This window comes from Balaenoptera musculus, chromosome 10, assembly GCF_009873245.2.
Source record: "Balaenoptera musculus isolate JJ_BM4_2016_0621 chromosome 10, mBalMus1.pri.v3, whole genome shotgun sequence".
In the NCBI taxonomy this organism is placed as follows: domain Eukaryota; kingdom Metazoa; phylum Chordata; class Mammalia; order Artiodactyla; family Balaenopteridae; genus Balaenoptera; species Balaenoptera musculus.
Window position 1 is genome coordinate 37517802 of NC_045794.1, and position 24980 is coordinate 37542781.

The 24980-nt window shown below is 40.1% G+C and overlaps 1 protein-coding gene across 2 annotated transcripts in view; it reads right to left on the minus strand.

Annotated features, from left to right (window-relative positions):
* Positions 1-23759, minus strand: part of SLC38A4 (solute carrier family 38 member 4) — a 67510-nt gene extending 43751 nt beyond the window's left edge. Inside the window, exon 1 of one of the 2 annotated variants that reach the window (XM_036866333.1) lies at positions 23662-23759. The gene's annotated coding sequence lies outside the window, so the exon portion shown is untranslated. Of the gene's footprint in view, positions 1-17555; positions 18122-23661 lie in introns of those variants that run through there. The other variant, XM_036866335.1, reaches the window with a different exon arrangement.
* Between the last annotated feature and the right edge of the window lie 1221 nt (positions 23760-24980).

Genomic DNA, 24980 nt, shown 5'->3' on the forward strand with positions numbered 1-24980 from the left:
GCTTAGGCCACTTCTATTTTTTGAGGCTCCAAATATACTTTTTAAACTTTTTAAAAATCCTCAACGGGGTTTCTAAATTGTCATACATTTTTCAATGACCCTATTTCACAAAATAACACCTCAACACAAATATAATACAAGTGACTTAATGAATAGTCTTGTTTGATGATAAATTCAAAAAGTCTAAATTTGGGACTCTGTCAAATATGAGGCCTCAAAAGGCTGCCCAGGCCTGGCCCCTGGGAGAGGCCCTGCTTTTCTGTTCGAAAAAACCTCCCTGACCAAGAGAAGGGCAACACCCACGTGTGCTGAGGAAATTGCTCGGTTGACGGCATCCCCCTCTCTTGAGCCCAGCCTAAACCACCTTTACAGTTATACAATGGAGCATTTTGGAAATGTTTGAATAGTCACTGTGTTGCAAAATTAGCAAACAAGTTTGGTGCAGGTTGACAAACTTACTGACTTGGCCGCAGACCTAAATAGAAAATTCTTTTTAGCCTTAGCTGACGAAAAAAAAAAAAAAAAAAAAAAACTAGTTAGAAGACAGCTCATGTTGTTCATGATATTTTGTTCTCTCCATTTTGCCTTTCAAGCAACTCAAATCTTTCTGGTCCATTTCATTTCTTGATCCCACATGGAAATGATGCAGAGAAAAGGGTATCACAAGTTCATTCCAGGCTTCTGCTTAAGCAAATACACCAAGGTGAAGAAGGATAACAAGGTCTGTGTGGTTTATAGGTGATTATAACTTAAATAATGTACTGAAATTCTAAATGTTAAATTAGAGCTCTTAAAAGCTGGCCTTACAGAATGATTCTTATCCTTTAAAATGCCTGCTTGAGAAAATAGCCCTGCTAGGAGATGTATGATTATAATGATTAAGTTACAACAACACTTCCTAAATAACTAAATCACGTTGTTAATTTAAGTTCTTCATACAGAATACAGTATTAATATGGTGCTAAATTGAGTCGGCTGCCTTTCTAACTAATAGCAATTGATGGTTTAAAAATTACATCCTATTCGGGCAGCAGCACGTTAATTTCCACTGCTCTCTTTCGTAGTCTCTCCCATCCCTTTCCTTTCAAAGCAAATTCTCTTCCAGAACAATTTCTATGCATTTGTTTTTTGGAATTTCATCAGTGATTGGACTTTGTAAATCTGGTGTCATCTTGCTTGAATTCAGACAACCAACAGTTTCTAGAGCTGGGACCCAATAGGCTGCCTGGCTGGACTGGGAGGAGATAGAGGGCAAAGGAGACAGAAGAGCACACAGTAGAATTTTTAAAGGGAAGGGGCTCTCCGAAAAGGTGATGACATGAAACCATCCTGTAAAAGAATCAGTGCCCCTAATAACAAAAGATATGCTCAGGTGGGCTCACCAGTATATTGAAATAAGGAATGCAAGTCCACCATAAAGTGTTCTTCAAAGGAATTTTTGAGCAGAATAAGACATATAATAGTGATGTTGACCTTTCTTAATGGACTTTTCAGGGAATGCAGAGGATTTCCTGAGTCAGGTCTCCTCAGTGAGAGGGCAGGTTTCTGCCCAGGGAGCTCTCTCTCGCTGAGCTGTAAGCAACCCCAGGGCCCAGCCATGTTGCGGTCAGAGCTCTTTGCAGCATGCTTGTACAGATATACTGTCCTTTGCTACAGGTGTTAGCAGTGTCCAGCATGACAAGATTCACTGAACTTTTTGTTCTTTATGCGTTGCATGAGTTAGGAATTATACTTCCTGGATGGCTGGATATAAAGTTGGTAGCACAAATCTTTCTTTAAATATAAGAAAGGCTGACTCAGAAAAAGTAAATGTCTTGACCTTATTCTTCAGGACAGCAGTAGAAGGGCAGATGGTATATTTACAAGGTTTGGGGATGGATTCAAGTATGTCTAGACAGACAATTTAGATTAGTTGTAAGCAATCTGTTTTGTTTGTTTACCTTATTAATATTAGGTTATGCCTGGTTCATAGTAGGTACTGTATAAATTTTGAATGAAAGTCTTTATTAAATGTACTGATTCAATCTGTGCATACAAAACAATTCTTTAGAATTTATTTAAGGGTTGCAACAAGAAATAGTCTAATAATTATTCTAATTGAGGATCCTACCATATATTAAAATGCAGTAGTTCCTTCTTACTCTCAGAGCCAATTGTGAGATGGTAAAGTGAAAGTCCATGCTATATGTAAGGAGCCATTAGTCCTTTTATAGAGTGCTGCATTCCCGGAATATTAAGCAGTAATTGCCAATGATGTGTTCAAAGAATATTCAAAGAATAATAAGGATATCGGAAAATTATAATTATAATAAGTTTTCAGAAGCAAGATACAAAATCTAACAGTAATATGCTCCCTGTGTTGTTTTTAAAATTATACATATAATATATAAAAACATATATTTTTTATATATTATATGTATAATATAATATTTCCCTTTTCAGGCAAAGGGAAAAATGCCTGAAAGAACACATATCAAAATATAGAGTGGATATTTCCAGATTGTGAAAATGTTGATAATGGTTTTTTTCTCATCTATATTTTCCAAATAACCTTTAAAAAGTATGGATTACTTTCACTATGAGAAAAACAATAAACATTATTAAAAACAAAAGCAACAAAAACAAAGAGTTCCTCTCTTAGGTTTTGTAACAATTGTTAATCAATGCCAGACATGAGCCACTAGCTAAACCTCTATTCTTAGTGAGAATATTTTCGGTGCTTGACTAGGAACAATCAACTCTCTTTAAAAAAATCTTCAACTCTGAATGGGCACTTATGAGTTATTTAGGGTCTAGATGAAATTATACATGTCCAGTCTGTTCTGGAGGGGTGGATTGGTTTTTTCCCCATCAGCAAGAGGTACTCTAAGAGATCTCAAAATATTGTTGAGAAAAATGGGATTTTAAATATATTTGGAGCCTCAATGTTTTCTCATAATGCTGTGAGATAGTCAATTTCTATTATAGCTTAGTAAGCAGTCATCTTCATTTGTGCATTCAATAAATATTATTGAACACCTATGTGTCAGGCTTCATGGTAGGGGCTCAGACAAGACAGACCAAAACATAAGACCCAGTCTCTGCTCTCAAGAAGCCCTGGTATCTGCAGGGAATCCATTGCTTAAGTAGGTCATGATGCTATAACGTGGCAGGTGAAACGCCCGTGGGAACAGAGGGGTCGGAGAAGTGTGGCACCCAACTCAGCTTGAAAAGGACAGAGAAGACTTACTGGAGAAGGTGACAGCTAGGCTCAGACTGAAAGAATAAACAGGAGCTGGCCAGGCGCAATGGCATTGGGAGCAGACTGCAGACAGAGGGACAGCATGAGAAAAGGCAAGGAGGTAAGAAGCTGCTCCTGGCTGCCTGTTGTTCCTGGAATGCTGAGAAACACGACTGCAGAGGTCACTGGTGGGAACACAGGGGGTCAGGGGGCCATGTCTTTTCTCTGTTCTGTTCAGTTCAAATGAGTTCATAAAAAAGACCAGCCCAGCAATGCCACATAGAGCTCACAGTTTCAGCTATGTGAAGAAAATGTGCTTTGTTAGGAATGGTGATAATTAAGGTTACTGCAAACAGTAATAACCACCAGGGTAGCACGAGGCGATTCTTGAGTGCATTGCGTCCTTGGTGTGTTTAAGTGGGCTGGGGCCTCTGCTCTGTGTTCGGACTACCAGGTTTGTTGTATTATAATTTGGCTAAGAACAGAAAAATTCGGGTTCATGAGGTATTTTGCTTCAAATGATGTAAAATATATGAAAAAGGAGTTAATTACAAGACTTACAGCAGTTGAATTTTTAACTATAGAAATCTTGACTCTTTAGTTATTCTTAGATTTTTTTTTTTTTTTTTTTTTTTTGCCACACTGCATGGCATGTGGGGTCTTAGTTCCCCAACCAGGGATCGAACCTGTGCCCACTGCAGTGGAAGTGCAGAGTCCTAACCACTGGACCGCCAGGGAGTTCCCACATTCCTAGATATTTGAAGATTATTTTTAAAATTAGAATCTAAGTTGCAACCTATTTAAACTTTTCTTAACTATTTTAAAAATACATCTAAGTAAAGATTGATAACTAAGTAAATTATATATGAGTAATTTATTCAGTAATATTAATGTCCTGATTTGCAAGCATCTATAGTCTCTAATTCTTTTTTTTAATAGTATCTAGTGTAGTATTATAAATAACAATTGGAAGATTGATACTTGCTTTTTAATGATGGGTAATTTGATTTTTACATGGGCATAAGACAATCATATTGATGAAAATAGTTTTGCTTGTGGCCTTTTTTCAAGTTTAAAAGGACATTTCCTTTGAAGCCTAAGGCTTTTAACAGCTTTTTCAGAGGAGGTCTGAGAGGAGCTCACCTTTTTTGTGTTGAAACTGTATCTATTCATCCCTCTAACCTCTGACACCCAAAAAATCTGAATGGCTGAACAAGGCCTTCCTCTTTCGTTATGCTGACATTTAGCCTTGCACTTGATTCTGAAGATTTGGGTTCACTCCATCACTTACTAGCTGTGGAACTATCAACTCAGTAAGCTCTCTGGGCCTTTGTTTTCTCGCTTCTAAAAAGTATATAATTCCTGGGTGACAACAAGACCATTGGAAGAAGCAAATGGAATTCATTCATTCATTTATTGAGGATCTCATATGTGCTGAAAATACACTTATAAACGTGACTATAGTTCAAACTGGCAAAACTGTTCTTTCTTTCTTCCCATTGAGTTCCTTTTGCCACTGTTTGGACCACAAAACTTAGAAATGTAAATAGATTGTAGCCACACTTATATAGCTATCAAAGAAATAACAAAGTGGTTGTCCACTAGAGGCACATTGGACATAAAATTCTGATATGTTGACATAAAATTCCAATTCTAAATATTTAGAGTTAATTAATTCTCTTTATCAAAATTTTTATCAAGTTAAAAGGTGAATAATGAAATGAACTGCCTTTAGTCTTTTTTTTTCTTTCCCTTTCCTGTTTTCTATCAGTCAATCAATCAATCATTCAATTAGGGAGTAAACACTGAACACCTATTATACACCCAGAACGATGCCATCAGGTTTTCCCCTTTAGGCTCTCCTTCTACTTCTGAACATCTGGCACTGTTTTTTCTGACCGACCACAAGCTTTAGAAAAACTGGAGAGCTTTACAGTTGAGTTGAGATACAGAAGAGTTCTGTGGTTATCTACATGTATATTACATTATACATTCTATGTTACATATAGAGAGAGATTTGTAACTATGTTTATAATTATATCTATTAGGATCCACAGTGCTTTTTTTCCCTATTTAAAAAACTCAGCTTTTATCCTTTGGTTCATATGCTATTGTCCTGTAAGTGCATTGCTGTTTTCTCACGGTAATTCCAAATTCTTTTACTAAACATGGAGTTACCCTATGAAATGGAGAGCACACTGACTCTGGAGTCCAAATTCAAGGATTCAGATGTGATCCCCATTCTGCTATCTACTAGTTGAGAGACTTTACAAAGTAGAATTAATCCCTCCCTCCTCTGTGCTATCTCTGCTTCCTACAAGCTTTGCTATTAGGCCTACATGCTGTACTAGCATATTTGTCTGTGTGTCTGCCCTTCTAGATTTTGAAGTCCTCAGGAGCAGACATTGCGTCTTATTCAGTGGAACTGAATCTACTATAGCTTCTAGACCTTGACTACCTAGACTTAAATCTGATTCCTGCCACTTAATGACCATCTGACTTTGGGCAAGTTGTTTGCTATCTCCATGCCTCAGTTTCCTCCTCTGTAAAAAGGAGATAATAATAGTGCCTACCTCACCCTGCTGTTATGAGGATTAACTAAGTCCCTATTTCTAGAACATTTAGGAGAGTATCTGACACATCGTAAACATGTAAGTATTTGTTAGATGTGTGTACTTAAGGAATTGTCACTAACTTCAAAATCTAGTATGGTACCTACTGAATAAGTCTTTGTTGAAAAGTAGATAAAGGCATGTAAATATTCTAGAACTCAGTTTTCTCATTAAAACTGGGTCTAATAAGAACCATTATGACTGTGAGGATAAAATGAGATAATGGCTATTTAAGCATTATAAACATAAAAAGTATTTTTATGGCTGTTTGATTATAAGGGTAATGCGACATTAGCAAAATTGCTCATAGAATTAAATTGGTTTCAACACCTTTTGCTTTGGAAGTGTATTGTCATTGTTTATTAGACTATTATTTCATCTGTTAAAATATTGATTAGCGCTGTTGAAAAGCTAGAAAATGGCAGGTTTTGACCCTGACCCATGGAATCTCAGAAAACAACCTCGTAATAAGACATGGTTTGCAAGCTGTGTTTGTTTAACATTAACCAACCAACCTGTGAAACTGAACGGCACCATGGTACATATTTACCCCTGAACCTGCTCTCAGAGCCAGTGTTTAAATATGCAAACGTGCTGGTAGATTTCGGAAGGTTTGATTTGGCTTTGCTTTGGATTTTTTTTTTTTTTTTCTGTGAGACTGACAAAACACGAAGACCCCCAAACGTACCAAGACGCATGTTCCAGATGCCACAGTAAATGGTCTACCTTTTGCTTACACTCTGGGATTTGAGATGGCTGGCATTTTCATACTAATTCTCAAATTGTCCAGCCACATAGTTTTGGTCTAATCAGAATCAGTTGATTCAATGGTAAGACCTTTTTAGTCATTATTTATCAGTGTCTGGATAAGCTGGCAAGGTGACTGGATGACTGGCTCTCTTTGAGGCACCTTCTTGATCAAACAGGACCCACAGCTTCCATCTTTGCACCTCTTAAATACAGGGAAGTCTTACAAGCATGCGCGTATGCTAGCTACTTCTCATTCATTTGAGGTTAACCTAGATAAGACTGGTTAGATTTTGAGTTGAAGTCTAGAACACTGTTGTGTCAAATTTTTTAGTACATTCAGGTCAATTTCCTTAGAAATTTAGAAATGAGAAAACATATATGCAGGTGTTTTCAAACAGAAAGCTTTATAGAAATGAAAAACAACATTATGTAAAAATCTTTAGTGTTCTTATCAAATATTCTTATGCTCTTTGGGGAACAGACCATTTTTTTTCCCAGATGCTGTGGGTAGAAACGGGAATAAACATAAAACTGGTAGAAGTTGGTGATGTCCACTCTGATATTTTACTTTCTTTCCATCTCTTCCTCTTTCAAACAGATGGTCTTCCAGTTGCTGACATATGGAGCTGTTCCCACATGAGTGTAAATATACTGACATCAGTCTCTGTCTTTCTCCTAAACAGAATAATGTTTAAGTATATTTATTACATCAATATGGATGTCTTGAGGCTTCATACTTATCCAGACTACTAAGACTCATGGTCTCAACAACCCTGTTTAATTTTTATAACATAAATTTAGCTGTTTTTTTTTTTTTAATTATTAGCACCTTTAATTATTATTTATTTATTTATTTTTTGGCTGCGTTGGATCTTCATTTCTGTGCGAGGGCTTCCTCTAGCTGCAGCAAGTGGGGGCCACTCTTCATCGCAGTGCACGGGCCTCTCACCATCGTGGCCTCTCTTGTTGCAGAACGCAGGCTCCAGATGCGCAGGCTCAGTAGTTGTGGCTCACGGGCCTAGTTGCTCCGCGGCATGTGGGATCTTCCCACACCAGGGCTCGAACCCGTGTCCCCTGCATTGGCAGGCAGATTCTCAACCACTGTGCCACCAGGGAAGCCTAGCTGTTGTTTTTAAATCGGTCCCACTATTTGGTGGTAGGATAACAATAAATAATCTGTTGCATTATTCACTGTCCAATGTGCAGTCATGTAGACTGGTTTTCCTGGGGCAATCATTAAGTAAACAAGATTTTTGTCCATCCCATGCCCAATTAAGAAAAACATCAACAGGAGCAAGAACTATGATATGAAACAGAAAAAATGAGGCTGCAGTGAGTTGTTGAAAAATCCCCTAAGGATTTTACTCAGTGTTTTCTGGTCATGTTTTAGTCACAAGAAATATTATTTAAATATTTCTTTAATATCCAGTATAGTTAGTTTTTTATTGCACTCATATAAGGATTTAGAAATATGTGGCAAAGAGATGAAACACATTTTTAGATGTCTTCTCACTCCAGCTAGAGTGAAAACTGCGAGATTCTGTTTATTCTTTTTTTCCTAGAATTTCAGCAAATAAAAGTATTCAGCTTCTATTTGCATTATCACCAAGTTTAGATCTACCCATGAGGAATGTTTAGGTGTATGTACAAGTGCATTTTCAGTGTGTAGAAACAGATGCGGTCACGTGGCCTCCTGGCACATGAGTTTCCACCAAAAATGTTTAAGCAACAATTTTCTTTCAAAGTTTTGCATTATCTCATCTAATCATACGTAGTTAGTCTATGCTGTGACCACTGAAATTATTTGAGAGTAATTGACACAAGATGTACATGAGACAGTATGCCTATACTGAGTAGATTTGGTGAGGTAGGGGAGGAAATAACTTTTCAAAGATTCTAAAGGGTTAGAAAGCACCTATCTTGCTCTCTATATATAGCTCTATGAATCAAATGGAGATGACCTTTGTTTTATATCTTGAGTAGACTGATAAATTAAGACTTTTTATTTTTTATTCTATTACTTTTTCCTTCCTTCTCTCTTTCCTTCTTTCCTTCTTTTCTTATTTTTGCACAGAACACAGTAACTTACTAAAGAAGGCATGTGTATTCTTCATTTACTTTTCTGAAAGTGTGATCATACATGTACAGAGCTTAGAACAGGGCTTGGGATATAGTAATAGAGATACAGATATAGAAATATTAATAGTTGTTGTTTGTTGTATATTTTTAAATCGGTGAACCACATAAAATAGCCTAGGAACTTAATATTTTTATGAGAACCTTCTTAAACAGTAGATTATTTTTGATTCAGAAGAATAGTTATCATATATTAACTAAACCCCAATTTACACATTTCATTCCGTATTCTTGGCTGAAAACCAGGTGGCAAATTTAGTTCCTAAGCCTACTGGCAAACATTCCAGGAATGGTCCCCAAACTTTCATTATTTGCAATATTCACAGATCCCCAGGAGAAATAGCTTCTTTTCGTGGGCTCCTTAAAATAATCAGCCTCTTAAGCATTAGCATTCATTGCCTCGTGTTAACTTGCTTTGGAGTTAACATTTCACATGTAGGAAATCCTGAAGACATATAATTTATAACAGAAATGCTGACATGATCTTAATGTTTCCAGCTACCTCGGCCTGCTGTGGTATCTGTTTACTCTGGTCTGGTATTTATTAAAATATACAGACTTGCCATAGCAACCATTGCAACACAAAGCCTATATGTGTTTCTAAGATAAGGAGAACTATTTTTAAAGAAACATACAAAAATATGTTAGTTATCCAGGTCCAGATTAGATATTTTGCAAAATGGAAATGTGTATAGTAATAACATTTTTATATGGGGCCATAAGAATATTCCCAAATATTATACTTAGACTGTTTCTAAGTACCTATTATTGCTACTATTATTATTATTTACAAAAGAAATCTGAAAGGTATGGGATATTTGGATGTATGACAGTGACTCTGGCAAAGAAGACACAACCACAGCAATGTAAGAATTTGGGTTAATGACTACCATTTTATAAAAAACATGATTTGGGACTTCCCTGGTGGCGCAGTGGTTAAGAATCCGCTTGCCAATGCAGGGGACAGGGGTTCGAGCCCTGGTCCGGGAAGATCCCACATGCCGCGGAGCAACTAAGCCCGTGTGCCACAACTACTGAGCCTGTGCTCTAGAGCCTGTGAGCCACAACTGCTGAGCCCGCGTGCCACAACCACTGAGCCCTAAGTGCCTAGAGCCCGTGCTCCGCAACAAGAGAAGCCACCGCAATGAGAAGCCCACGCACCGCAACGAAGAGTAGTCTCCGCTCTCAGCAACTAGAGAAAGCCCGCGCGCAGCAACGAAGACCCAACACAGCCAAAAATAAATAAATAAATATAAAAAAAAACATGATCTGTAAATATAACGCCTTATTTTTATTTTGCACGATACTTTACATACATGTTTGAAGTGTATTTGTTAAAAGCGAATCTTGTAGAACCTGGAAAAAATCACTCTATATCTTTCTAAAGAACACGTATAAAACATTTCTTCTATTTTTATGGTGAGAAAATGATTGGTGCTTTATTGTCAGGTGGGCAGGTGACTGGACCTTCTTTCGGCTTCAATATTTGGTATATTTGGTTGCTCAAATTCCGTGAAATTTGAAGCCCAACACACTTGACTATTTCCATACTTTCCGTAATTCAAAAGTGGGCTGTCTTCATCTATTTTTCTCACTTAATTTTGATGCATAATAAAGGAGTAAAAAAAAATGTATTCTTACGGGCTATTGATCTGTTTTTCTAATTTTTTTGCAAAACAGAATATTTACAAGTCTAGAAACTCCGGACTTTATACACATAATTACAAAGGGTACAAACTGGCTTTTTTTTCAATTCTGATCAAAATTTTTAAAAAGTGACAGTGTAGGAAGTAATAGTTCAGAGGGATTGGGGGATCTGGGTATAGAATAACCTCTCACCAGTTGAAAGGATCAAATTCCTGAAAAGTCCATGATGGGAGAATTCCAGGTTGAGTAATTAAATAGCTTAAGAGAAGATATGGTTTCCGGGGTTGGGGCCAATCCTGAGTGAATCTGTAAAATATTTTTACACTCATAAAAGTAAAAATATCACCATTGATATTATTACATATTTTAAATTGACAATGATAAATACAATTAAATTTCAACTTCTCACCTTTTGCTCACTAAAATGTTTCTAGAATCTTAAATTTTGCTGTTGCATAGCAGATTATAATTAAAACTTAACTATTATTAAATAAATTAATTAAATGTAGTACTAATGAAGTAATAGAAATTTATTATTAATGGAAGCTAAATGTCCTTTGAAAAGTATTTTCTAGTATATATAGCTAATGTAAGCATAAGGTGTTAATTCTCTTATCTTGTCAATAGTTAAACAGAAGAAAGAGAAATCAAACTAAAGTTAAAAGCGAATAGGTTTTTGTAAAGTTTTGCTTTTGACTTTCACCTTGGAAAATAAAACCTGTGTGTTCATCTGGCATAATAGCAGAGAAAGCTTGTAAGTATGACTGTCCAAATCCATCCCAGCATATTTTCTTATGGGATAGTCAAATGGTTTGGGCCATTTCTCTCCAGGGAGTCTTTTGTCAGCTATTGGCAGACCACAGGGGTGTGTCAATGGTTTCTGCATCCTAGAGTCTTAAAAAAGGCAGCTTAGACAAATCACAAAACCTATGAAGCACCTCTGCAGGAGTCATATTTTCAATCACTCCAACCCATTTCCCCGTTCTACTTATATATTATTTAATGCTGATTTTTTTAACCTTAAAACTGACTTGTTTTTAGGCAAACCAGACTTGCAAAATGTAAAAAGCAAGTATATTGTTCCTTAGACATGATTTTTTGATTGTCCTGGGCAAAAATATTACAATAAAGGTTCCCAAAGTGAAATGTTTCATTATATAACTTCGCTTATGTAGTATATTTCATTTTTATTTCTTATTAGGGAAAATTTCAAATTTATACAAATGTAGATGGAATAATATAGTCAAACCTCACATGTGCATTATCAAGCTTCCATAGTTATCAACCACAGCCAATCTCATTACCTCTAAACCACCACTCCCCTCCTCTATTATTTTAAAGCAAATCCCAAATATGTAATTTCCTTGTAAATATATCTTTGCATATCAGTAATAGAAAAGTACTTTTTAAAAAAGTAGTCACGTGGCACAGTTTAAAAATCTAAACAACCCCTACTGTTTACTGGTGATGTCTTGCAATCTTAGAGAAAGTTGAGTAAGCACCGGGGTTAGCAGACCGGTCCACATTTTGAAACCAAACTGAAAGGGCACTCTAGGTTGGCCAGATTCTATCATGAAGAAATGTTAGGTAAATTACGGATACTAAGAGGAAGGATATTTGTGCAAAACTGGGCAAAATGTAGGCTGGAGGATCCTCAAGGAAACAGGCAAAGAAATGACAACAAGGTGCAATTTTTCTTTAAAACAGAAGCAATTTTATGAGGGTTAGATTGAAGAGGGCAGAAAATTATAGAGTTTGAGGATGACATTTTTAAGGTTGTATAAATCAACAAAATTAAGAATGTCGGAAATTCTATAGGACAGAAGATTGGATTTCATCATCAAATAAATTGCAAGAGGAAAGAAAAAAAGAGATGAAGGGTGGTTGAACCTATGTATTAAAACAGATTGAGGGGACTTCCCTGGTGGCACAGTGGTTAAGAATCCGCCTGCCAATGCAGGGGATATGGGTGCGAGCCCTGGTCCGGGAAGATCCCACATGCCGCAGAGCAACTAAACCTGTGCGCCACAACTACCGAGCCCTTGTGCCACAACTACTGAAGCCCGTGTGCCTAGAGCCCGTGCTCCACAACAAGAGAAGCCACCGCAATGAGAAGCCCATGCACCACAATGAAGAGTAGCCCTCGCTCGCCACAACTAGAGAAAGCCCACACGCAGCAACAAAGACCCAACACAGCCAAAAATAAATAAATAGGTAAATTTATGAAAAAAAATAAATGAAGACAATATAAGAAAAAAAACAGATTTAGGAGACAGATCGACCAATGATCGTGTGAACCTGTTTCAATTCTGATTCAGACAAACTAAGGGTAAAATGAAAAAGAGGAGAGAATCAGATATTTGAACACTGCCTGGATATTTGATAATATTAAGGAAACGTTGGTTTACTTAAGGTGTGATGGTATTTTAGTTATTTTTAAAGACTTATCTTTTTGAGATACATCCTGAATCATGTATGGATCAAACTGTATGATGACTGGGATTGCTTAGAAATAATCTAGTAATGATTATGGTAGGGGTAGTAGGAAGGAAAGGCTTGGGTACAGATGAAATGCAACAGACAAGTATTAATAATTGTCGAAGTTGGATGAAGATGGAGTTACATTATACCGTTCTCTACTTTGAAATATGTTAGAAATTTTCCATTTTAAAAATCGTTAAATTGCCTAGTTCAGAACTACTATATGTATTTTCCTTGATATTTCTCCCCAAAGTCTGAAAGCAGAGGACGATACTATAAATTTCTTCAACCAACCAGAAATTTCTATTAACTGGCACTTTTGAGTTTTTCCATTACAGATGAAGTTCACAATGGTGAGCCTAAGGCACTCTGAAGCATAGAAAGATTAAATTATATTCGATAAAATTGTGATTTGATAATGGATCTTGCTGTGTTCTAATTGTTTGAAAATTGCCAATCCATGGCAGGTATAATTTCCTCTTAACAAGAACACTCCATTCCCCAATCATTTAACAGAGTTTTTCTATATCCTTAGTTAGACAAATGAGACTTTTAAGCAAATTTCCCTCCTCTGTGCCTGTGAAATTTATATATATCCATGTGCATATATGCACCTTGCCTAATTTTGAGGACACCTTTGCAGGGGGTTGTTATTCTGAAACACTTGCACACAAATCACTTAAGAAAGATTAATTATTTAAGACGTGGCCCCAGGAACAGGAAAAAGTCAGAATCTGTATGGGACTGCCCCCCTTATCCCAAACCCAATCTACCTTGCTATTTATTTAAAGTATGGCTGTTCTGTTTGTAATTGCATGCTATGCTCTAAACACATCATTTTTAGGTCTGTAATTCAAATCAAAAAGGGGTTTGTTTAGACATCATTGTAACCAATAAAAGTGCAACTGGTTATGCACTTGATTTGACTGAAGCCATGCTTCAGTAAAACATCAACCTATTTGTAGGGAAGTATTAGAAAATCTAATAATTTGGTATTAAGTAGCTCAAACAACCAGTTAATTCATCAAAATTTTCACTTTTCTAAGGCTACAGGTTGTATTTGTAAATAGCTTCAAGGATAGATGATTCATCATGAGACGATTTTAATTACTCTTTGAATCTAGCATTTGTTCCCTTCTTTATAGAAATTCATCCATCACTTGATTATCTCTTACCAAAAATAAAATCTGTGCCAAGCCACACATATTTCTATTAGATCTAAGAAGGGAAGAATCATTCTGTTTCCATCTGTTTGTGTCCAGTCTCAGTGGGTGGGCAGTTGGAGACTCTCTCTTCCTGGTTGACAGGCATAGAAGGACTCTGTTCCTTCTTATGATAACAATTAGGCTTGAAAGATACTGAGAGGCCTAAACAATCAAGTTTTGTGGTCTTCATCTTCCACTCACACCATTACCCTATTAATTCTGTAAAGTCTGAAATCTCTTTTTTTTTTAAGTTCTCATTAGTAATAATCAGATTCATTATAGCCCTGCATTGTGCCAGGCACCTCACATGTATCAAATCAGTAATATCCCAACCTTTGGGGTATGTAGTATTATCTCCCCATTTTCCAAGTGAGGCAACTTATGCTCAGAAAGATTGAGTAATTTATCCAAAGACCAAAGCTGGTGAAGGGCTGGCTGAGCAGGACACACAACCCCAAGTCTAGAGCCCAGTTCCATGGCCATCGAGTACCGACTCTGTGTTGGACACTATTCCTAATAGGCTCCCCATCTTTAAGTCATGGAACTGTACTGGAGGGTTCAGAATGAGAGTTGGGGCGAATAGAGCAGGTGTCATGGAGGAAAAATGGTGAGGCTTCTGAGAGAGGAGGGGGGGGGGGGGTTCCAGGCAGGAGAAATGGGATCAGAAGTTTGGGCCCAGAAATATCAAAACAACTAGAGTCTACTTTAGCTCAAACGGAATGTTTGTGTACAGTCTGGCTGAGGTTGACCTTGACCGCCAGGTTAAGGAGTTTGAACTTTCTGGAATTCTGGTATAAAATGTAATGTAAAGCATTGGATTTGGTTTCATTCTTCAAAGTATTGTTACTGCTATAGTGTTACAAAATTGTTCAAAAGTGATTGTACAGCTAATGCTTGATTTCTGTCTACCTTGATACAATACATGAGGTATTTCTATTTTATTTATCTTTCAGAAAAGCTCTATTTCTTCTCTTTATAGAAAAAGTTCAAACAACAAACACACCTTCCCATCGCACCTTAAAAAACAACTCCTGCAATGTTGAGACCCATAGTCTATGTATGTGCTTATATTTTATGTCACTGCTCCCCTAAGCCAATGACTGTCATCATTAGTCATATAAGTAAATAGCGTAAGAGAGGTAAACAAAACTCAATGGGCGTTTTGTTTAGTCTCCCCATTTACAGCGAAGTGTTGGCTCCTTCAAGATTACAGGGCTGAGTTTTCTGCCCCACCACATGCTGTGGGACCATGTGGTCCAAGCACAGGAGACAGGACCCAGAAGAACAGCCTGTAAATCAACACAGGGTATCTAACATTTACACAAAATAAAATAAATCATAAAGACAGCACGATTATATTCCATTTTGAAAGATTCAGGAAAGTAGACTTGCCTGTCAAAGGACTCATAAGTTATTTTAGCTATGACGATCCTCTCTGTGTTTTAGGCTTGGAACCAGCATCCCGTATCTATTCTTCATCCTTAGGCACTGTTTCGGATAAGGAATATTTCTCTGGTAACAGAAATCATTAACATGGAGACTTAAGGCAGTGCCTTCAGTTAAACTTGGGTCTAGTCAGTGTTCCAGACTGAGAGTTTGTGTAATTTTGTGAATTGTTATGTCTCAGACATTCCAATGTGAAATTCTAAAAACTTAAAGGAGTATGTACACTTTTGGATAGGAGTGGATATTTTGTTTTCTCCTCTGCTCGGGGGTACGGTGGTGTTGCAGGGTAGAGAGCTCTCTAATAGGTGCTGGCTGACAGAGGGGCCAAGCCTATCTCTTCTACATACTATTCAGAAGTGATTCGTTTCCCTGAGCCAGTTACGGCCACCAGCATCCAGTTTCCCCATGCTTGTGGGCATTCAGGTGAAGGATAACATCCTCTTTTAAAATCTGACTTAAGTCAGAGATGCTCCTCCCATCAGCAGGTGGGATGAAAGGCCAGAGTAGGGTAACACTGATTGTCTCTGGACCCTTGACTGTTGCCCTGGGGCTAAAGATGCTGTTTTGACTCTTGGTGACCCCTGTCAAACTGAAGGACCATTTGCTGGCATTTCCAGCCATGCGTCTGTCCCTGAGTTATCAGCTATGTGGCAGGGAATTTCCTACTGCAGAGGTTTGTTTTTGTAGTTTCAAGAAATCTGAGTTGTCTAAACTAAAGGTAAAAATCACAAATACATTATTATATGGGTGTGGTAATTTTAACAGGTGCTAGATTTTATACCTTATTGTCTGAATACATGCTTTCTCTGCCCTATTCCTTTCCTCCTTTCCACCCCTCCAGTGGCCTCCGTTTTAAATGGAGATGTAGTTCATACGTCCGTTTGCCCTATCATACAAATGTCATTTTTAAGAGAAAAACAGTCAAATTTTGTCCTCATACTTTTCACTTTACCAAGTGCCTTCAGCACCTCTTTAATCCAACTGAAGTTCTAAATAAGTATATCAATTGAGAGGAAAAAATATACCAGTAAATATAGTCAAGCAACTGGAATACTACTTGGCAGTTAAAAAGGACCCAACTATGGATACAACAACTTGAATGGATCTCAAGAACATTGCACTGAATTGAATGAAAAAGAAAACAATCCCCAAAGATCACATTACACTATGATTCCATCTATGTATATTCTCAAAATGATAAAAATATAAAGAAGGAAAAATATCTGGTTTCCACTGGTAGAGAGAAAGAGGTGGTGACTATAAAGGTTCTGTATCTCTGTGACATGGAAGCTCTGTATCTTGGTTGTGGTGGTTAGTTGCAGAGTTCTGCATGTGATAAAATGACACAGAAATATATAACACATACTGCACCAATGTCAATTTCATGGTCTGCTACTGAAGAAAATTATGTCTCATGTAAACCATTGGAGGAAGCTGCGTGAAGCTATATAGGGCCTCTCTGTGTTACCTTCGCAACTTCCTATGAACCTATAATTACTTTAAAATAGTTTAAATATTAGACAAGTCAACCAAAAGTGTGGGACTCCTCTATACAGCACGTATAAATACAGTATAGCAAAACAATGCCCCCAAAGTGTCAGATCTTTTTTAAAGATGTGCTGTCACTAAAGAATTGCTTCAAAGGCAAGAAGGAATAAAATTCGTGCTGAAATGTTTTCTCGGGGCCATCACAGAGGCATCCGTTTTCTGCAGTGCCCTCAACCATCTGACTGCTTTCCAGGCATCCACAAAGCGAGGCCTGGGAAACAAGAGAACCCCTGTAGTTCGATCTCACTAACAATCAAGGGCAGTTTGGTCGTTTGGTTTACAGGAACATTCTGCATCCAGGGTACCACATTCCTCTCTCCCATTTGGAAAAATTCCGGAAGATAAGACCATAGCGTGTAGCCCCATATAGCAGGCAGGAAACGTTCGCAAAACAGAAAGTCACCTTAGCCTCTCTCTTTAACGAATGCCTCCCACTTCCCCCTCCAAGTCCGTCTCACTCGCTAGCCTGGTCTTTCTAGCGAAGCCGTCTCGTAGCATAGGCGGGCAAACCTGTGAGCGGTGCAGCGGCCCCAGGCGGCGGCCTCCCGCGGTCCCTCCCTGCGCGCCGCGACCCAGCTCGTGCTCCCCACGCCCCCGCAGGACGCGCCGCGTCACCCGCGAGCCACCAGCCAGCCCCGGGGACGCTGCTGGGCACCCCGCACGCAGTGCCAGCACGCAAACAGCCTGTCAGCTGTCGGCCAAAGTTGCCCTCCTGGTGAATTGCATCTTTTTTTCCTTTTCCCCTTTAACATTTTTATAGTTACCGTGAGTGTGAGTGTACCCAGTGTTATAAAATCATGCCAAAACAAAGAGCGAAAGTCCTTGTCCTGAGGAGCATGCGGTTGTAAAAAGCGCGAATGACGCAAGGCAAAATAACAGGACAAACACTGGGTGGGGAGAAAAACGTAATAGGTAGAATCAATAAAACTTCCAATGGACCAAGAATGGAAAGGCTGAGGCAGGGCTCCAACTCCTTTGCAGCACAAAACAGAAAAAAGATTTGCAATAATAGCAATAGTAACGGTAACATTTTTGGGGGGCTTATTATGGCCATGCAGTATCATCAAATTAATGCTATAAAGTAAGTACTTGTGATTATATCTAGCTGGAAAAACCAGGGTTTCTTTTAACTGTTTAATTTAAACAACACCTCTAATGCTTACAAAGGGCCAAATATGCTTCTGAATGCTTTATACATATTAACTCATTAGTTATCATAAAATCCTTCTGAAATAAGAATGGTTTTTTCACTCAATTTACAGATGAAGAGGATGAAAGCAGTCAGGTTAAGTGACTTGCTCAAGGTGGTTCAGATAGAAAGTGAGCGAGCCAGAATTGAACCAGGAAAAAGTCGGAAGGATGGAGCCAAGATCTGAATCCAGGAAGCCCCACTCCATGATGGCGCTGGGATTCATATCCACACGCCCTGACTCCCAAGCCTGCATGCTTAATTATGTGCAACACGCACACTGAATAAATAATTTAATTTAAACATATTTATATTGACTATTAACAATGCAGATTTACTTTGTAAAGACCTTTAACATGGCGATGAAATAGTGTTTAGTTGAACAATAAATATTGTTTAAAAAAAAGGTGGGGGGGAGGACAGGTTTTCCTCCTTCCTTCATTCAACAAACATGCATGAGTGTCTGTTTACCCCAGCCACTTATGTGAGGTACCAGGGTGACAGCCGTGACCGAAAGAGACAGATAGGAGAGAAAACAAGGGAACCGGAAATGATGTTCATTTTAATGATGGATACACGCTAGATTTATCAGGAGCAATAGGTGCAAATAGCCAACAGGAAACAAGGGAACATTTCAATCTTATTATACAGGGAATGATATTATCTGGGCTGGACTGTCCTGCATGAGTATTATTTAGCCCTTTTTTCATTTCCTCCCTTCTGTTTCCTTCATTTTAGTTACGGCAGTTAGAGGAAAACACATTATCAAAGAACACTTAGTATAGACATTTGTTAACATTTCAAATAGTGCTTTGGGTGGCAGGAGGAGTAACATTAAAAATAAGAGCTTTCACATGTTGAACGTTTATTATATATTAGGCATTAGTCTAAGAATTTTACATGTGTTAACACATTTAATCCTCATAACAATCTCATGAGGCCGATACTATTATGATCCTGATTTTATAGATGAAGAGATTGAAGCTCAGAAAGATTAAGGAACTTGCCCAAGGACATAATGCTAAAAAGTGGAGGTTTTAATCTGTTAACTGAAGTTAGGTTTTGGATTATTTATAGGTTTCATTTACTCTTTGAATTCCCTTCCTAATGACAGTATGAGTGAGAGTACTTTCCACGTGTGGAAACGGTGAAGTGGCATGCAGACTTCTGAGCCTGCAACGAAAAATTGGCGTAAAAGATCCCTAAAGAAAGAAGAGACATTGGGAGTTAAGTTTTTCAAAGTCTGTTATCAAAAGCCAGAATCTTAACTAGCATAAACGTCTACTTTGCAGATAAGAGGGTGAAATTCATTACCGTCTCCTCACCTCATTTTTTAAAAATACATTTTTACTTCCTGATTCTTCTCTAGCACACTAAAGTAAAAAACAAAACCATTAAAAACTAAAATAAGGAGGGAACCCCCCCCCCCCAAGCTACCTCCTAAGAAAAACATAGAAAAGCATATTTGGAAGTCATTTTCATGATTGCGTAGATTGTACCTACGCTAAAATAAAACATCCCCTTGAATATAAGAAAAATAATTTGGTTTTCCCATACAGAGGACAACAAAGTCTGGTCTTTGCATTTGAGCTTAGGTTTTAAAACACTAACATTATAAAAAGTTAAACTATAGTTCTCTAATATAGGGCCATAATAAAACGATAAAATAATAAAATGTATTGCTGACTCCTGTATTCAGTTGTTTTGTTACCTGCTAGCACAGTTCACTTCCGACATTCAAGGGGGGTGGGCAGAGCTATGGGACATTTGCAGAGAAACCATTCAAGGACGTCCAGACCACACCTACCCCCACCACCCCCCTCACCTCCTCCCAGCAATCTCCACTGAATTCTTAAATTCCCCAGTGGCTCCTTCTTTCTTTCTCTGTTTACACCAGTCTTTCTGTTGAGAATCCTCCCCTATTTCCTTCACTTCTTTGCCTGGCTGACTTTCATTTCTGCTTCAAAACCCAGCTCAGGCATCATCCGGTCTAGAAATGTTCTCTGACCCCTTTCCTAAGCCAGGTTCGGTGGCAGGGTGCTCAAATCTGATTTTTTCCCCTGGCCCTTCACATGGTGTTAACACAACTGTTTGTTTATTTATTCTTTCCCCCACTAGACTAATTCCTTTATTCAACAAACATTTCTTGAGCACCTAGTATTTGCCCGGGACTGTGCTAGGTGTTAGGGAGACAAGGATAAAAGAAACTCCCTAATATACTTCCTGGGGGATAATGATACTCAATGGTTGTTTGTGGAATGAATGAATAGAATTAGGTCATTACAAACAGAGTGGAAGGAAGACCAGAAAATTAGCAGGCACGTGAAAGTGATTTGGTTTTTGCATTCTCCCACCTCTCACAGTCTGCTCTGTTGTGTACCACCTCTCTGAGCTTCTCGTTGCTTTAAGCTTTTGCTCTCCTAGTAGTCTTTATCTTACTTCTGCCTTTATTGGAAGCAGGAACTTTTAGCTCAAAGTTCACAAGGTAACCATAGTTATATTATGCATTTCTCAAATGTCACTTATAAAACAATCCAATCCTGGGGCTGGCAAAGATTAATTCTTAGGGTACCTGGTCATGTTTTTGGCTTTCTTAGGATAGGATTAGTCTCTAATATACTAAGAAGTCAGTTTTGGGCCCCTAGATGTCACCTGTCCAGTTCTGACCATGATAAAGTGCAAAGTGAAAGAAAATTGTTCTTTACACTTAAGAATAATGTCCAAATAGAACTTCCAAAGATGTTCTATGTTCCTTCCCCACACCGTGTATCTCCATTTCTTAAACTATAAAATGGGTAGAATAATAGAATCTATCTCATAAGGCTGTTATGAGGGTCAAATGTTAACATAAAAGAAGCACTTAGTAACATATAAAGAATATAATAATTGATAGCTATGTGTGAGCCATTATTATCATGAATCTGGTAGAGACTAGCCTCCTGGGAGCACCTAGTACTGCATACTCTGACAGAAGAGCTCGCCTCCTATCCCCGCCGCAGGCTTGAAAGTTTTTTATCCCTTTACCCCAGTCTTCCTGCTTTCTGAAGTTTTGTGATAAAATCAGACCAATAGAAGCTTTCTGTCTCTGAACACATATGGTAATCTGTAATTTGGGGAGATCAGATATTCTCTTCAGTGTTTCTGTTCTGAAAACTTTTTACCCAGAACACAGATTTTCTGTAGATTCATTTGTTAGAATCTTAGAGACTATACCACACACACACACACACACATGCACACGCACACGCACGTGCATGCACACACACACACACACACACACAGAGATTTCTTGTGTTCCATATGAGACAGTCCACCAATCTCGCCCAATCCTTAGAGACTTGTTTGCAGTGGGGACAAACAAAATACCCCTGGGCTAATTTACACCTCCTCCCCCCAAAAGTTAAGGTCTACAAAAAGTTATAACCAAAGTTGAAACAAACCCAAGCTACCAGGCCCTGGAAATTGTGATCTGGATGAAGGATGCTCTCTTTACAACATAAGACAATTTAGTCATAATGATTATGTCTGCACTGCCGGGAAGCAGATAAAGATGAATATAGGAAGCCAGGAAATTGGGAAACAGACCATTCCTGGTGAAAGGCTAGTCACTCCCTCCTTTCCTTAAGGGTGACAGGGTGCACCACTACTCAGCGGATAACAAAGTAAGCAGATCCAGCAGCTTGGGGGATGGGGCACCTGACCAGGAGGCCGCTGAGGTAAGTGCCTGGCCAGGTCTGCTTACACCTCCAAGGCAGAGGCTACCCCTTCGCTTCGCTTCTCTTCTCGGGGTCTCAGATCCCTCTTAGACACGTAGAGATACACCTTTTGCACTGAGAGATACACATCAAGAGCCAACCCGTCCTCCTCCGGTGAAACCAGACCCAGGTATTTAAAGGCTCTGCGGAGGACTGCAGGTGGGGATCTCCAGGTCATCGCCAAGTATCTCAAGGCCCCCAAATCTTGCCCCCTCACTCCCCCGTACATGCCCGGCACACCAGGAACCCAGTCTCCCTGGCTCTGGTTCCCCGCCTTAGTTCACCCCTTTCCTCTAACCAAGTCAACCGCCCGGTGCGCACCTCCTGGGCTGGTCCCGGGGCACATGAAAGGGGACACTCTCCACCTCTCCCTGCTGGATCACTCAGGGGAGCTGGGGGGCGCGCGAGTTCCCCCCTTCCGCGCCTCCACCCCCAGCCCGCGCCCACTAGGGCGCACGCCCACCTGTGCGAAGAGCCCCTACCTGCACCGCGCCCTGAGCCGGAGCTGATCCCCGCGCTCACCTCTCTCCTCTCCCGGACTCGGAGGTGCTCCCAGCTCACCCTCCCAGGGGGCTCCCTGCGTCCCCGCTCCCGTCTCCATCCTCTCTTCCTTTCATTCATTCTCTCCTCTTTTCTCCATTTTCCCTCCTACTCCTGCCCCTCTCAGGGTCTGGACCCTTATCGTTCTCTCCTTCTCCCCTCCTCCCCGACGTCCTCTCTCTGCGTTCCCCTCCGCTCCACTCTCGTCTTTCCTGGCCGCACTTTCTGCGGCCCCCTTCCTTCTTTCCAGCGCCCCCCCCCCCAGGCTTCTCAGTCCGACGGCGCGCGATGCCTCCCTCGGAACCGCGGGCTCAGTCTTGGGACCCGCTCACTGCCCGCAGCCAAGGCCCCCAGACCCAAAGCTGCTCTGGCTTTCCTCTTCCCCTGAAGGAGCCTCCCCGGGGGTCCCCGGGCCGGAGCCCCCGACCCAGGGAACCGTGCTGGCCTCCTGGGAGGCCCAGCTGTCAGCGACGATGGGTCTATTTTAGGTTCTGCACCCAGTGTCCCCGCCCTGAGGACGCGGGCACGGGTCCCGCGACTCGGGTAACACCTTGCCAGCGCGATCCCGAGCTGACGCAGAGCCAGCTCCCGCAGCGGGGTCTCGGGGCCCCTGGCCAGGCAGGCCGGGCCACGGTGGTGGATGGCGGTCTCAGTACAAGCAGCTCGCGATTCAAGCGCCCAGGGAATCCCGGGCCCGGGGGCGTGGGCGCCCCAGCGCAAGGCACCCCTTGCCCGCCCCCCAGGACCAGGCAGCCTTGGCAGTCACCTGTCCTGGAAAAGGGAGTCACAGGAGCTCTCCCAGCCTCTATCCTTTCCCTCTGCTTGCCCCGGCTTACTTAATTTCTAGTCAATCCGGTCATTAGCCTGCAGTAATGCACCTAAAGGGGATCCTTTGGAAAAATGATAAGGATTTGAGGCCCTCAACAAGATATGAGGAGCCACAGCGCCGGACCAAAGCCCCAGACGGCTGAGAGACCGAGCTGCACACGTGTGCGTGTCCCCATGCGCACAGGCGCGCGCGCGCACACACACACACACACACACACACACATTCCGGCTGGGATACCAGCCACAAGTTTGCACACTGACAAGTCTTTTAAGTCTAACGGAAAATATAAACAGCTTCACTCACCCCACTTTTTCTTCCCTCTCCCGATTGAGATCCAGGGGAAAAGGGTGGATTGAGAGACCCTTCTTTCTTTTCTTTTCGCCTTTCTAAAGAGTGGAAATTTCCATCATGTGATAGGGGGCAGCATCCCCAGTGTCGCGTTTCCTGTGGACCCTCCCTTCCAGCGCAGCCACCAATCGTCAGGCGGCAACCTGAGATGTCAACAGAAGCATCCTCCCAGGTGGGGCTGAGCTGTCCAGCTGTCCCTCAAGAGTGAAGCCTGGGACCTGCCAGCCCCTGCTCCAGCTTTCTTGGGTTCACGATAACAGAGAAGGTCTTGGTGTGAGCTGAGCTTTTCTGTGGGCTTTTTTTTTTTTTTTTAACGATTAAGTTTCTTCATTAGTCAAGGTTGCATTTATTGGATCTGTCCTATACGCAGAAATACCTGTCAGTGCTCATTTTGAAGTCTGTAAAAGAGTCTTTCTTTCAATAGGTGGCTCTAAACTTCCTCCAGGTTTGGGGATGTCAAGCCTGAACTTGACATAAAGGAAAAAAAAAAAATATTTGGGGAAGGGGTACAATCGAAAAACCTGTCATTCACAGTAAAAATCACTTAATGCAAGAGCAGAGCAGAGGATAGCTTGCTAGCACTTAACCATGGCTAGGGGTCTTTTGTGGTCATTTTTTTCCTGGGATTCCACTGTAAGCATAAGCCTCAGTATATATGAAGAAAGAATTAGGATATAATAAATAGCACTATGATTTCAGTTCTGCTTATTAAGGCACCACTTACCATTTTAAGGAAAACTGTTTATATTTAAAAAATTTACAAGCAGCTCAATATCAAAAAAACAAACAACCCAATCCAAAAATGGGCAGAAGACCTAAATAGACATTTCTCCAAAGAAGATATACAGACAGCCAACAAACACATGAAAGAATGCTCAACATCACTAATCATTAGAGAAATGCAAATCAAAACTACAATGAGGTATCACCTCACACCGGTCAGAATGGCCATCATCAAAAAATCTACAAACAATACATGCTGGAGAGGGTGTGGAGAAAAGGGAACCCTCTTGCACTGTTGGTGGGAATGTAAATTGATACAGCCACTATGGAGAACAGTATGGAGGTTCCTTAAAAAACTAAAAATAGAACTACCATATGACCCAGCAATCCCACTACTGGGCATATACCCTGAGAAAAACATAGTTAAAAAAAAGACATGTACCACAATGTTCATTGCAGCTCTATTTACAATAGCCAGGACGTGGAAGCAACGTTAAGTGTCGTCCATCGACAGATGAATGGATAAAGAAGATGTGGCACCTATATACAAA